The sequence below is a fragment of the Triturus cristatus genome, chromosome 2_1 (assembly GCF_964204655.1).
Source record: "Triturus cristatus chromosome 2_1, aTriCri1.1, whole genome shotgun sequence".
In the NCBI taxonomy this organism is placed as follows: Eukaryota; Metazoa; Chordata; class Amphibia; order Caudata; family Salamandridae; genus Triturus; species Triturus cristatus.
Genome location: NC_140581.1, coordinates 543,096,227 through 543,110,636, shown reverse-complemented (window position 1 = coordinate 543,110,636; position 14,410 = coordinate 543,096,227).

Sequence of the window (14,410 nt, the reverse complement as noted above, 5' to 3'; positions counted from 1 at the left end):
CGTGGCTGTGGGCTACTGCTGAACGCTGCCTCCAACCTACACTGCGGTCCAGTAGGTCACAGAGTCTTGATTTTGCAATGAAGTTCATATCAGTGTACCGGCATCATCGCAGAATGCACCCCCTCCCAACCCCGGTGCCACTAAGCCTCTTCCCCGACATTCATGGACACTCTCTAGTCATACATTGGTGCAGTCTGAGTCTATGAACTAGGGGGTAGTTTTCATCCTCATGTGGCTGTCACCGAATTGGTGGTGGCAACGAGGCTGTCGCTTTCCACTCCTCCATTTGCTGCTTCCGGATAACATCAGACCTCCACATCATGCCCTGGAGGACACCTTCCACTGTCCCCCACAACCCTCCGCCACATTCACCTCGGACATCGATGGGGACCTGCCCAGTCCGCGTGGCCCTACCTCAGTGCACCTCAAGACACCATCCCGTGCCGGTGTGCCTGTGCTGACCACAGTGCATCCGAGGCCACTAACTCTGTGCAGCTCATGTCAGGTACCCTGTCTGAATGAATATTGGATGACCTCTGTGGTCCTGGGGTCCTCGACACCATGTGCATATGGCCCTACGCTGTTCCCTGCCTCCGGACGCAATTGCGGACCACCAAGGCTCACACATCAAATCGAGTCCTGACCGGGCCGGACGTCGCATCACCACAGGAGGTACACACCATCATCACACGGTCCAACTCCATCCGCCATCTGCTAGAGTCGAAACAGTGGTACTGACAGACTAACGGAGTTGCTCAGGTCTGTCGTGGATGCCATCATATGCCTGATCCCCTGCTCAGCACTCCAGGTGCACCGCAACCCATGGACTGTTACTGATTGAGTTCTGTGCTCTGGAGAGGTTGCGCAGCAATGTCACCTCAGGCAGAGTGGGAGACCTGGGACTTTGATGAGGAAGTTGATGCATGTGTAACACACCCCACTGCATCTGCATCAGGACTAACCTGAAGGGACACAATCCCGGCAGTTTCTTCACATGAGCGTGCTCATCTCTAGTGCCCCAACCTCAGTGCACAGCAAAGCACGGACACTTCTGTTTGAATGTTGGGTGACCGCTGTCTGTGCTCCTGCTCCCTCCATGTTGCTCACCAGTTGACTCTGTTATGCAGGTGTTTTCCATTGCACTGGTGTCCACTGTTAAAGTTGTTGCCAGCACCAAGCGCTCCGTGCGGGCGGGCTTATACTCACCCCACACACATCAAGCACAGGCGTCACTGTACATGTGGCCCTGACAATAAAGGGACCAGGCGCACGTGCCGTAGCCAGTTCAACATGATATATGCATGTGTCCCTGTGGTCTTGTTGTACGCATGAGGGACCTGGTCCCTACGACATTACATTGTGCTGAGTGCAGCGGATGCAGACATGTCACTGCAGGCAGTGGGTATGACCTTGGACATGTAGCTTTATCGTCAGCCATTCAATACGTAAGAGGAGTGGACTGGGCTGTCGTACAGAGGACCAGCGTAGGGGTGTGAATGATGATTCTGTGGTTCTGGGCGTGGTTCATTGCAGGACATGTGCACATGCATGTGTATCTGTCGTGGTGTGATTCTCCTTTTTGGGGTGTAAGTGGCCCCTGATGAGACTTGAACTCCCACGTGTGTGATCTATTTCGGCTTCTATGAGCTCAGACCCCACCCACACCTGTCCGGCCACCTCCTTTTGGCATTCTGACACCTGGCATTGGAATGCGATGCGTGCCTCGGTGAAGTGTTGGGAGCCAACCGTGGTGGTGGGTGCTTCCTGCAGTGTGGTCTGTGCAGGGGCTGGGGTCTTCTCTATGTGGCTTGGCTGCCCTGCTCCTGGGGGTGGGTTGCCTAATAAGTCCATGAGCTGTTGTAGGGTGTTGGTGCCGCAGGTGTGGTGGTTGTCTCCGGCATCACTGATGGTTTGTCTGGTCTGTCCTGCTGGAGGTTTTTTATCCCTCTGCAATGTGAAGGGGAGATGCATATTGACATTGTGTTGGCATTAATGTTTGCGCATTGTTCTTGTTTACATGCAGACTGTGTGACAATGTGCATTGTGACTCTTTGGGTGGTGCTGGCAATTTGGGGGGGAGAGTAGACATTATGACTACATAACGGATATGAGGTTGTACCTGTGCATATGTATCTCACAGTTTCCTGTGTGATTGGCCTATTTCTGCGCATGAGTGGACCCAGTTGTGTCCCCTGTTCTGCAGTGTCGGTGTTGCACTTTGTGCCACATTGTTATGGGATGTGCTGTGATTGCTATGTGTGTGTGCTGCAGTGTGCCATGGGGATGAGGGACATGATCCTGGGTCATTGTGGGTGTGCAGTGTGCTATACTTGATTGTGCATTTGTGCCATTGTGCCCATCTCCCCTGTCCCCCCAGTCTCTGTTCATTACTCACCCTGTTGTTGTTCTGTCAGGTCCTCTCAAGTTGTGTCCGTACTCCCACCTCCTTGCACCATCTCCACACTGATGACTGGCCTCCATTTCCTCCTGCTCCTCCTGTGGCGCAGGACTCCCACCTCTTGTCGCTGTTGCTGCCTTCCTTTTGGCAGAGGGTTTGTGCCTGGTTTAGGTTTTCAGGTCATGCCAGCGCCTCTTGGCCTCATCCATTGGCCTCCTCGACACTCTGGCTGCATTAGAGGCAGTCTGATTGTGGGGCAGTGTTAGATCTGGGGGTCTCTAGTTGGCAGGGTAGGTACCACTGTCCAAGTAGGGACCCTTACTTCTAGTCAGGGAAAGGGGGATACACTGTTAAGATAACCCCTGCTCACCCTCTAGGTCGCTTGGTCTGAGCAGTCTAGGCTATCAAAGGCAATGTGTAAAGTATTTGTACCAACACTCAGAGTAACACAGTGAAACACCACAGATTTACTCCACACCAGTTTCAGAAAAAATAAGGTATCTTTACTAAAAACTTCACAAGACCAACTACTACAGAAAAACCAACATACAATTAAACAGGTTACTTTAAAGATAGTTCCAGAGTTTGCAGAAAGTACTCCAGGATGTAAAAATCAGTGTCCTGCACAATGCGACTCTCAATGCACAAAATGCGACACTCTCGTGCCCAACAGTACCTGTAGTTGCGTTAAGGTTCCCAATAGCTATAACAAGGAAGATGGCAAAGGCGATGCGATACTCCTGAGATCTTGGGGAGGCTTTGCAGCAGCCCTGCTTCACGCAGCAGAGGTGGGTGCGCCAGCTCCGATCTGTAGGGGGAGGATGCGATGACTTTGGCTTTCGTTGCGTAGGTTTCTTAGGGGGAAGCTTCACGCACAGGTACGATGCGACGATCTTCGATGTGGCGCGATGCGCGGCGCAGCGCTGACTTCTGGCGCTGCAACCCTCGATGCGTCGCGGTGCGCGGCGTGGCGTTGACTTCTGGCACCGCAACCCTCGATGCATCACAGGACTCTGCGTCGACACACGCAGCGACTGGATACTTTCACGCACCGGCAGTGGTGCGGCCCGCAAACTGGTTCTGCGACGACCCTCGCAGCGTCAGGAATCTTCACGCACCGGGACAATGCTCGACGCACTCGGCGATGTGGGGACTCCGGGTGCTGCGATGATGCTGCAATGAAATTCTCCTTGCACTCTCACTCTTGCGACTCGCAACCGGATGATGCGTCCCTCAAATGGATGATACGATGGGTACCAGTTACTCTTGTTCATGCTTCTGCTTTCCAGCTCCCAAATACAGCAAAACGACCTCCTGAGGCCCCAAGACTAGGCAAGCACGCCAAGGCAGGTCAGAACTTCCTCAGCAGAGTTCCAGGGGAGCTGGTGGTGAAGTCCTTTTGTTCCTGGGACTTCTTAACACGGAGCCAGCTCTCCTCAGGCCCTTGGAGATCAGAATCAAAAGAAGGGGACACAGCAAAGTCCTTCCCCTCTCCTTGGCAGCAAAGCAAAACAGCAAGCAGGCAGTCTTCTCCTCTTCAGTTCCTTCCAGCTTTCTCCTTGGCAGAGGTTCCTTCTTAGTTCCACAGTGATCTAAAGTTTAGGTGTCTGGGGTCCTCTTCTTATACCCCTCCAAGTCTTTGTCTCTCTTTGTTTCAGTGGGGGGATTCCCCTGCTCAAACCGGTGCCTGGGTGTGCTCTGCCCTGGAGCACCTGGTTCCTTTCAGAGTGAGGGTCAGGGTCGTTAGACGCTCAGCAGGAGGTGGAGCCTTCTTTGTGCTGGCAGAGGCAGAGTCCTCAGCCTGGCCAGCAGGGGGTGGAGCCGACATTGTGCTGGCAGAGGCAGCCCTACTCAAACCCAGGGGCTACTCCTCCCACCCATTTAGAGCAGATCTCCCTATTCACCCTGCTGCTGACTCATCCAGACTCCTGGAGCCACCTGGCCCATCACATGACACCTGTCAGCCAATCTGCACACAGGCACACAGGAAGGTTAAACAGGAGAATAGCTACTTTCTAAAAAGTGCTATTCTCACACAGTGAATTTAAAAACCATCTTGCTAAAAAGATGTATAATTAAATTCTGAACACAAAGATACCAAACTTGGATTTTCTATCTTGCCTTTAGGGGAAGATAGGCATGTAAACAGCCTCCCCCATTCTGTCCTATGGGCAAGATAGCCTCTCAGCAGTGAAAAACGAAAATGGCTGTAATTCACTACCAGGGCATGTTACACACCTCAGTACATGCCCTACCTTTCAGATACAGTGCACCCAGCCCAGGGGGGTACCTAGGGCCACCATAGGGATGCCTGACATGTACAGAAAGGGAAGGATGAGGCCTGGTCAGTGGTTGCACTTGCCAGGTCGACATGGTAATCCTGGACTGCGCATAGGCACTGCAAGCAGGCCTAAGACATCATTTTAGGGCTACTCATGTGGGTGGCACAATCAGTGCTGCAGGCCCACTAGTAACATTTGAATCACCAGTCCTGGCACATTCAGTGCACTTTACTAGGGGCTGACAGGTGAAACAAATATACCAATCATGGATAACCAATCAATATAGCAATTCATACAGAGAGCATATGCACTTTAGCACTGATCAGCAGTGGTAGAGTGCCCAGAGTCCTATTGCCAACAACCACGGTTCAGAAAAAATAAAGGAGGAAGAAGCAAAAAGTTTGGGGATAACCCTGCAAAAAGGGCCATTTCCAACAGGCAGTTGCTGGTAGTGTTCTGTCACCTCCGTGACGCTGGTCTTGTGTTGCTGCGGCTGCACCCCGTCTTCCTCTCCCTCTTCTCCCTGGCCTTCCCAGACCCTATTGTACCTTGCTGGTGGTCTGTGGGGCTTGTGGGGTTCGTGTTGGCCTCTGCGCTCAGTCAGGGTGCATCCATGGTGCTGCGCACTTTGGATTGTTTCTGGTGTGTTTTTCTTGTTCTGCATTTTCCCGCCAGACACGTGGGGTTTGCAGGCTTGTGGCTGGTTTTCGCAGCTGTTTGTATTGCGCTTGTCCTCATCTCAGCTTTTTTTGCGTTCGTGTTTCACATTTTTGCGGTGTGGCGTTGATTTTAACGCAGCCATTTGAAGCTTTATCTGGTGACTATTGCATGGTACTGCCGTGTTGTGAATACTTGGTTAACACGGCGTAAATTTCCCGTGATAGACTGCGATGTTGTGTGTTGTGTTAAGTTACTTTTGCGATGATTATCTCACGTTCTTGGGAATATGCCCCAAAGTGTTTTCGTATACACCAATATGTTCCAAATCATGTACATAGATTTGCACTCAAATAATTGTTTTTTAAATTGAATACCCTACAGTGATTTTCATTCACAATTGTGCGATACAGGGACCAAACATTGAGGTGAGAATCGCTCTGTTTTCAAGGGCAAATAATTAAGCTCCTAAACCCCTCAGTAAAATTGTTTGTGACTGCATATAAATATTTTCATTGTCGTAAAAAAATATGATGATGTTTCTCTTGCTTGTGTGAAATATTTGCTGTCATATTTGATTAAAAAATGGTCTCGATCTGTATTCTCGCGTGGTAATCTTAAACCACTACAATCGCTGAGTTCAGATGTTTTTGTAGACGGAGGTTTATTTTAGCTTATATTGCATATTGTACAGTGTAACCATCCTGCACATAAGAAAAAAATCGCACACGGGTAGAAAAGAGATAAGAATTATGCCATTATGCTTTCTTAGCTCATATATAATTTAGTTTGGGTGTTTGTTGAGGCAGTTTTAATGTAGCTGCTGACATGTTGTATTTGTATTAAACTTGATTAATTGCTTTATGAAATTGAAATAAATATATATGAAATCTCTGATACTTGCCAGCACACCTCAAAAGTCTTAATTTTTTTGCCAGCCATGTATCTAGTGATTTTCAAACAAAGTAACTTTTTTACAATTACATCACAATTGAAATACTTAGAAAAATGAACAGTCAAAGATGTGTACATGGTCTCAAGTGTAAAAAAAACATATGCGTTTGCATGGAAATACCTGCAATTACATTTTTCAGAAATACACAGACTGTTACAAAAACAATACCCAACTAATTTTGTGATTTAGAGCGAATGATTTTTAACATGTCCAGTACAACTGGTACTGTGCACTGTAAGAAATGTGGTTATTGGTTGAGCAGTTTGAAGCCTCACAGTGGCAACAACCATTACTCTTGTCACGGTAATCCACAAACGTCACTAAATTGCCCTCTACTAAACCCTCTGGTTGCTTGGCACAAAACAGTCAGGTTTAATTTAGAGGCATTTTGCAAAGTATTTATGCAGCACACAAAGAGTAATAAAGTGAAAACAAAGCACAAGGAAAATCTCAAACCAAACCGCTGTAGTGCGAAGAGCATGCCTGGCGGTGCAGACTGTCCCTTACCCTGATCTTTCATTCCACTGTATTCTTTTAAATCTGCACAAATCTCTAATAATATGCAAGAACTGACTCATCGACATATTGGGCTGTTCTCATAATTTTTGACCAAGTAATGTGCTGCATTGAATTTTTTCCTTTTACGTGCTCAATAACCTCAGCAAATTTTGCCTTCACGACTGATTAAGGCTTGTAACTAGGTGGACCTCTATGCGGTTCTTCATCTGGCCACTTCACTACCACCTTTTATTGAATCCACAGCTCCTTCAGTATTATGATTGAAAAAAGTACATTCAAGTCGCATCTTTTAAAGAGTTACTTTCTTCCACTTTAGCATACCATGTCTCATGTTCTTCTCTAAACTTTGGAAAATCTTTTGTAAAAGTTCCTAAATCCTGAATACTGCAAGGCAGATGAACGTAGGCTTTTTTTGGCACTTCTCTCAAAGGAAATTCTTCTTTACAGTATCAGACCCAGGGCACTCAACTCTCTCTCCTTCATTCTTCAATGGCTTTGAAATCCATTCACGCCTGTACATTTCCACAGTTTCCCAATATCTAATCATTTCCACAATTCTTAAATTCAGTTAAATTCATTCCCAGCTGTATAAATGTTTCTTTACTCTTTTTATTTTTTGTATGTTCAATCATATACAGCTTACAAATTATTTATTTGTTCAAATCTACACCTATCTTACTTGCCATTCTTTTAAATGTATCGTGTGCACAACAAGCATGCTTTCTGCTTCCAAATTTAAATGTATCAATTCATCAAATGTCAATTTCAGAAATCTACTTTTGTCAGTTTTGAATCAATAATCTGTGGCAAATTCAATTTACTTCTTGAAGCAGCATCCTAAGAAATGATTGTCCCACACTTCCATGAAAAGTTTAATTGTGAAATTCCAATCTCTGCATCCGACTCCAATCAACCAACTTCATTATAAGGTGGCAGAGTAATCACAGTTAACAATCCATTCATCAATTCATCCACTTCATTAAAGAAACTCTTTGTTTCATTTGAATGTTTTTATGTTTTTTCAATTATCCTTAACTGGATCATTGGCAATCATTGTAAACACTCTCACTGTTTTCAAGACTTCAGTATGTCGTGCCTTTTTCCGCAAACACAATCTAGTTTCAACCCAAACATGTCCAGCCTTGTCAATATAACCTCTTAACATTTTCAGTTGCACCTTTGTATAAAAGTGTGCTTAGTGTTGTTTTTTTTTTTAACACGAAACACAAATCTTCTGCGGAATAAAAGATTGAATAATATGATCTGCGTATTCATAGCCTTCCTTTATTATTTAATTACTTGTTTATTTATGTACTTAAAAAGAAAAGAATTGGAGAAGAAGGAGAATGTAACACAGCTGTCAACACCAAGATTGTTCCAGGAATTTACCCATGGGACTGCATTATATCATAAATACAATTGCTCACATTTCAACCGATCTTCATAGGAGCAGCAATATCTATAGATGTCATTTAGAATTTAGGTTTTATCTATGTAGCTCAGTACATACTCAAGATGGTACAATACAGGAGTATTTGAGTAGATGTCTTCCAATATTAAGCAGGTCTCACAGCTATTCTTCTGCATTTAGCTGAAAAAGGGCCAACATAACCAATCTGTTTTTCATCATATTTCTGGTCAATACTGGTGGAATCCCAAGCAATCCACCCATTGAGATGTGTTTTACCTTCTTCGCGCCATGTACACCAAAACCAATTTAACACAATATTTTCAGAAATCTTTGACTTTAGAGTTTCCTAAATCACGTGGAAATAGCCTGCACCTTTCAAGCCACACTTAGGATGCATTGCATTTTTGGTATCTATCTTAGGTAATGTTAGCAATGTAAGTAATGCTCACTACAGTTTGTGGAACTTGTTGATTTTTAATCTGGCATTAATGGAGGTTCTGTGTGTACTTTAACAGGCAGTTGCGGAGATCTCGTTACAACGAATATAGCATGTTACTATGCGTGCTATTACATTGCGTTCTATTACAATGTAGTCGTTACAACGACCGCGTTGTTAGTATGCGATACCTGTACATCGCAAGTCATTAGATCGACTTGCTGTAGGGGGCGCGCTGGCCTTAGGAATAGTATAAGTTACTATTCCAACTCCAGCATGTGCAACATTATGGAAGGTGTTGGAATAGTAAATTATACTATTCCTCAGTTTAGAGCGCTACCTACAGCAAGTTGATCTAATGACTTGCGATGTAAAAGTATTGCGTACTAACAACGCGGTTGTTGTAACGACTACATTGTAAAAGCATTGCGATTTAATGGTAGCATTGTAAAAGCTGTTTCCCATTACAACGATCATTCTGACAATTCTGTTTTATTAATTGAGGTACCTTCCTCTTCTCCTTCTCAATCACTTTACATAGTTATGGCATTTCACCTGACTCATTATCTGAGTCGAATAGAGTATTAAGTAATATGACATCATTATCCTCAAAGGGAACGTATCCACTGTGTTCCTAGCAGTGTTAAGGGGGTGATCACATTGTAAAGTCCATGACCCATTTATTCCAGATCAGTCTAGTGCTTCAGTAAACAGATGAAACAGCTATTTTGAAATAAATCCCAAAGATTTGCGGATCCACCTTCTTTTCTTCTTACATAACACAATTATTTTGAAGTTTGCAAAAATTTGAGGAATTCCCGCCATGGGGTCTCTTTTGCACATGTAGTCTGCGTTTCAGCTACTCTGATCTGTTGGTCCACTGCTTTGTGACAAGTTGTTCCATGTATGGTGAAGAATATGCCAGTAATTGAGCCACCAAACAGTAGGATCTTAAATTAGGCATTTGTAGCTCAGTCTCACCATCTTCTTTATTAAGCTGTAAAATGTTGATGCTCACCCTCAGTCTCCTTGCATCCCATGCCAGTTGTACCAGAAGTTTGTTTATTCAGATCTTTGAATATAGTCATCAGGTATACATGTGTAGAAGTGAAATATTTTATTAGAAAATAGTGCCTAATATAGGTTTGGTTTAGCTAGCATAACTAAGTTGCCTTAACGAGAGTGCCTATCACATTGTAAAAAAGTGTATGTGTATTTGAATTACACAAGTTATCAGTCTTCTTGTGCCATATTTCTTTTCATAACAGGATTGAAATTCAGCTTCAAACCTAGTCTCTGTCATAGTCTGAAAATGTAACTTATCGTTGGCTTCCTGTGGATGTGATGTGCTTCTATTGCAACATTGCAAGACTGTGAACTAACCTCTGTCCTTATGAATGTGCAGAAGCAGTCGTTTTATTCTCACTTTTTGTTATTACAAGTACAATGTCTTCTCTGTAACAAATTATGTATTTAACAGCAAATGAGAAAAATGCTCAAGTATGTGCTATTTTGAAATTAATAATGTGATTGGTGAGGTGCATGTAACATTTCTATTGCTGCCCATTTATGTAAGAGCATGCCATGAACTTGCGTGTTTTCTGTGTGCAGAACATTATAAAAGACATACTTTTTGAGAAAGAGCAGCACTTTAGGTTTCATCTTCTTAGGCTCCAGAGAGGTTGTTGCTTAGAATGGGATAGATGCACATGGTCCTTTCTGTATTTATCAGTTACTATATTAATTTGATTGACTGCCAGATGCGCTGTGCTTGTTCCATTTTTTTAAAAGCATATGGCAATTTCCATTTATTATGATTTTGGTTTATGCTAATTCATTTGACTCTAGTGACTATTGCTTTCAGTAATATTAATATTTGACTAAATCTAAAAATAATGAAAACTCAAAAAGCCTTGTGCAGGTTTTCTTAGCTGGAGTATAAAGTTCAGGATTCTCCATTTCCTGTCTATTGCCCTCCTTAATCATTTAGGAGTGGCGCATGAACAGCTTTTGGTGGAGAATATGGACAATCGCTTATTAGTGTTAATTGGTATTAATTAGGAGGCTAATTAATGGATGAATGGAATCCCAAGTTGGAGAATCCTGCATGCAGTGAAGTTGTGGTTCAAACTTCTGCATTTGATATAGGTGATCTGGCAGTGCAGATCTGATGTTCGGATTGGTGAGTATTATTAGGGTATCATGACTTGAATGGTGTGATTTTAAATGGCCGTTTGTGTGTTTTGGTGATTACATCCGTATTGTGGTATGGTATTGTAAACTGTGTATCGGGTATTGTGTTGTGTGTGGTATGTGGCATATTATGGTCTGTTGTTTAAGGTGCACTGCTAAAAATTGTTGCTGATTCTTTTGTCCTTATATGCATTTTATGTGAAGATGTTTGACATTTTAAAGAACTCAAGTTAGATATAGTGTCTGGGACATTTTAAAGGTGGGGCCAAGGATTTTGAGTTGATGAATTATTTCATAGCTAAGTTGTGAGTGAATACAAATAAAGAATTGAATAGTGGTGTGTATTAATTGCACAGGGCTAAGCTACACCTAAATGAATCAAGGTAAGGTAATTGCTGGTCAAAGCCTAGCTAAGTGTGTATGTGGTTGGGTAATGTCTTGAAGTGTTCCAAATGACCGTCAAAGGTCAAAAAATTAACAACTATGTCAAATTCCAAGGATTTATTAAAGATCCTGTGACAAGAGACAAAATGTTTAGCCTCTCCACTTTTCTTATATTTCCATGAGCAACAGCGTCGCACATAACAATGTGTAGAAAGTGGCGTCTTTTGGAACACTTTATAGTATTAGCCCTGAGGAAGTCTTTGGCCCACACCACAAAAGATGAAACACATGTTGGTGGCTAGGACTGTTGTTGGAGAAGTTGATTTGAAATAAAAGAAGATTAAGAAGACCTTCTCGATGTTGACTCATTAAGGACTTTGATTGATTGTGAAACAAGCTCAGGATATCTTTTTGTGTTTAAATGGTGTAGAATTTCTATACCATCAGGTATATGGTGAAGGGCCGTTGCCATATCCTTTGAGCTATTTAAAATTTGAATTGCTTGATTATTTCGCAACTCTGCGCAATTGTCACCCAGCCATCCAGTCTGTGTAGTATTGTCTTGAAGCACTACTTTCCTCTTATAGTGAGGTTGATTTCCATCCTTTTTATACAGGACACCGATACAAGATTTCACTGTTTAGAAATTTTGGTTTATAAATTATCGTGTTTGAAGATATTGTTTTGTGATTACATTGGTGTTTGATGTTGCGACATAGTGTGAGATTTGTTTAAAATTGCAATGGGTGCGAATTTGGGTAAAGCTAGAAAGAAGTCGCTGACAGAAGCAAGTCCTTCCCCACCAGTTGGAACTCTGGTACATGAGATGCTTGTATATACTGGCATGCAAACTTGCTTATGGATTAAGAGTGGCTCACAGATACCGTGAATAAGAAAAAGTTTAAATGTTCTGAGAATTGTATGTTTGAATTGATGAACAAGATTGCAAGATTAATAAAACTCTTAAACACAATGCGAGAACTCATTGACTTTTGTTTTCATCATATTCAGTATAACTCTGTTGCAAAGTCATTCTGTGTACCCTGTATACCCCCATTTTATTGCTGACTGGTACTGGTGGTAACTGATTCTGTCCCTGCACTCTGTGTAACCAGGCTCAGGGCCAGTGTTACGTTGAAAACACAAGTGCAAACACATAAATACCTTATGGTACACTATATATTAGGGTACACTTACAATTGTCATAACCTACCCTATGAGTCCCTAGTAGATAGTAGGGTAGGGGGATTAAACCTACATATACGTCCGTAGTATATATATGGCCTAGCAGTTTAGAGGCCAGCAGCACTTTCTACACTTGCATGTCCGCTGTGCTGAGTGCCTGATGTATTTTAAAAGCATCCATGTGTTGCAGCACTGCTTTTAAAAGTACATTGTGCCCAAGCTTGATGGTAGGGGCACTTAGAAAGTGATAAACCACAATATTGTGGCATTTTAGGTACTCCCAGGGTCACTCCTAGTTGTCCCATGGGTGGGGGTTCATGTATTTATAAGGAGGGTCCTTATAAAATATGTTTTATGTGCCCTGGGGATAGGAACATTGAACACTTCACTTTCCTCATTGTAGTAAAGTGCCTCCCCAAATCAACTTTGGTGCTAGGAGCCCTGTGGAGTGAGTATCTACACTATTTTTGCATATTAAGGAACCCTAAAGTCTCTCCTAGGTGTCCCATGAGTGGGCCTCATGTAGCTATAAGCAAAGGCATTATATATGTTTTGTTTGCCCTGATGATGGAGAAATTGCACATTGCAGATTCCCCATTGTAGATGTGTAGCCCTATAGGCTAACATGGCAATTGTGTATGAATGTATAACTATTGCTAGGAATGAAATAAAATAACATTCAAGGACAAAAGAGAATAGTATTGATAAAACCAACAATATGCCATTGTTGAATCTATCCTAAAATATACAGAAAAGAAGTAATAAGACCTTCTTGTCTGTAAGCCAAAATCCAGCCTAATGGGAACAAATTGAAGCAAACACAAGGGGATGATGGATGGAGTGCTGAATCTTTTCAGACACTCACCCCCGGTCACAGATCTGGGTTGAATTCATCATCGTTCTTTAGTTCAATTTGACACCACAATTCAAACCCAGCCATTTGCAAATCAGTCTAGACTCCGTGCCTCATGGGAACAGTCCAGCCCAAACTGGCAAGGCAGGTCTTTCTCTTGACAGGAAAAAAGCATAATGGGAAATGTTTTAGGGTAACACCCCTCATTAGCCAGGTTAACTTGAATCCAGTGGCAAAGTGAGCAAGGGACCTACATCTGGGCATACCCTGACAACTTAGGTCAAACAAAGCCACTGGAGTCAAGCTAGCTTGGCTGATGAGGGGTGTTACCCCGCAACCAGTCCTAGGATGCTTGTTTCAGCTCCAGGGAAGGCCAGGTTTGGAAGTTTTGCATATGGCTGGGTCTAAACTGTAATGGCATGGGGAGCACAAAAACGATGGATTTAGGTCCATATCTCAGTACTAGGGTGAATGTTTGACATTGGTCAGCATTCTGCTCATCAATTGATCTTTTTGCATTTGTCACCTCGAGCGGGGCGGGTATGCCCAGACACGGGTCCCTTGCACTCCATACCACTGGAGTCAAGCTAGCCTGGCTGATGAGGGGTGATGCCCCAATACTGGTCCCAGGCTGCGTTTTTCTGGTCCAGGGAGGACCTGGCCTGGAAGTTCGGGTTGGACCATTCCCATGGGGAACAGGGCCAATATTGATTTGAATATGGCTGGGTCAAAACTGGAACTGGAACGGGAGCAAAAAAAACTATGGATTTAGGCCCAGATATCTTTACTTGGGTGAATGTCTGACATTGAGCCTTGAGCCAAGCTGCTTTGATGAAGTGATAAGTGGCTCACCCAGGCAGAGGCTATCTGGTGGAGAACGCTCAGCTACACAGGAATGCCAAAGCAGGGGGGATGGGTCTTAAAGCATGAAGTTTCAAAGGAGAAATAGGACAGACTAGGAATGCCAACTCCATCTACCCCCCGTCCCCTATGACCCATCCAAATGGCAGTCTTAAGGCAGGAATTTGCAGATGATATAAGGAGAGCCATGGAAATGAGCCATACTGGAGGTTGGTTTAGCTAGTTCTTGCTCCTCTGCTAAGAGTTCGGAAACACTGAGTTTTGGAAAGGATAGTG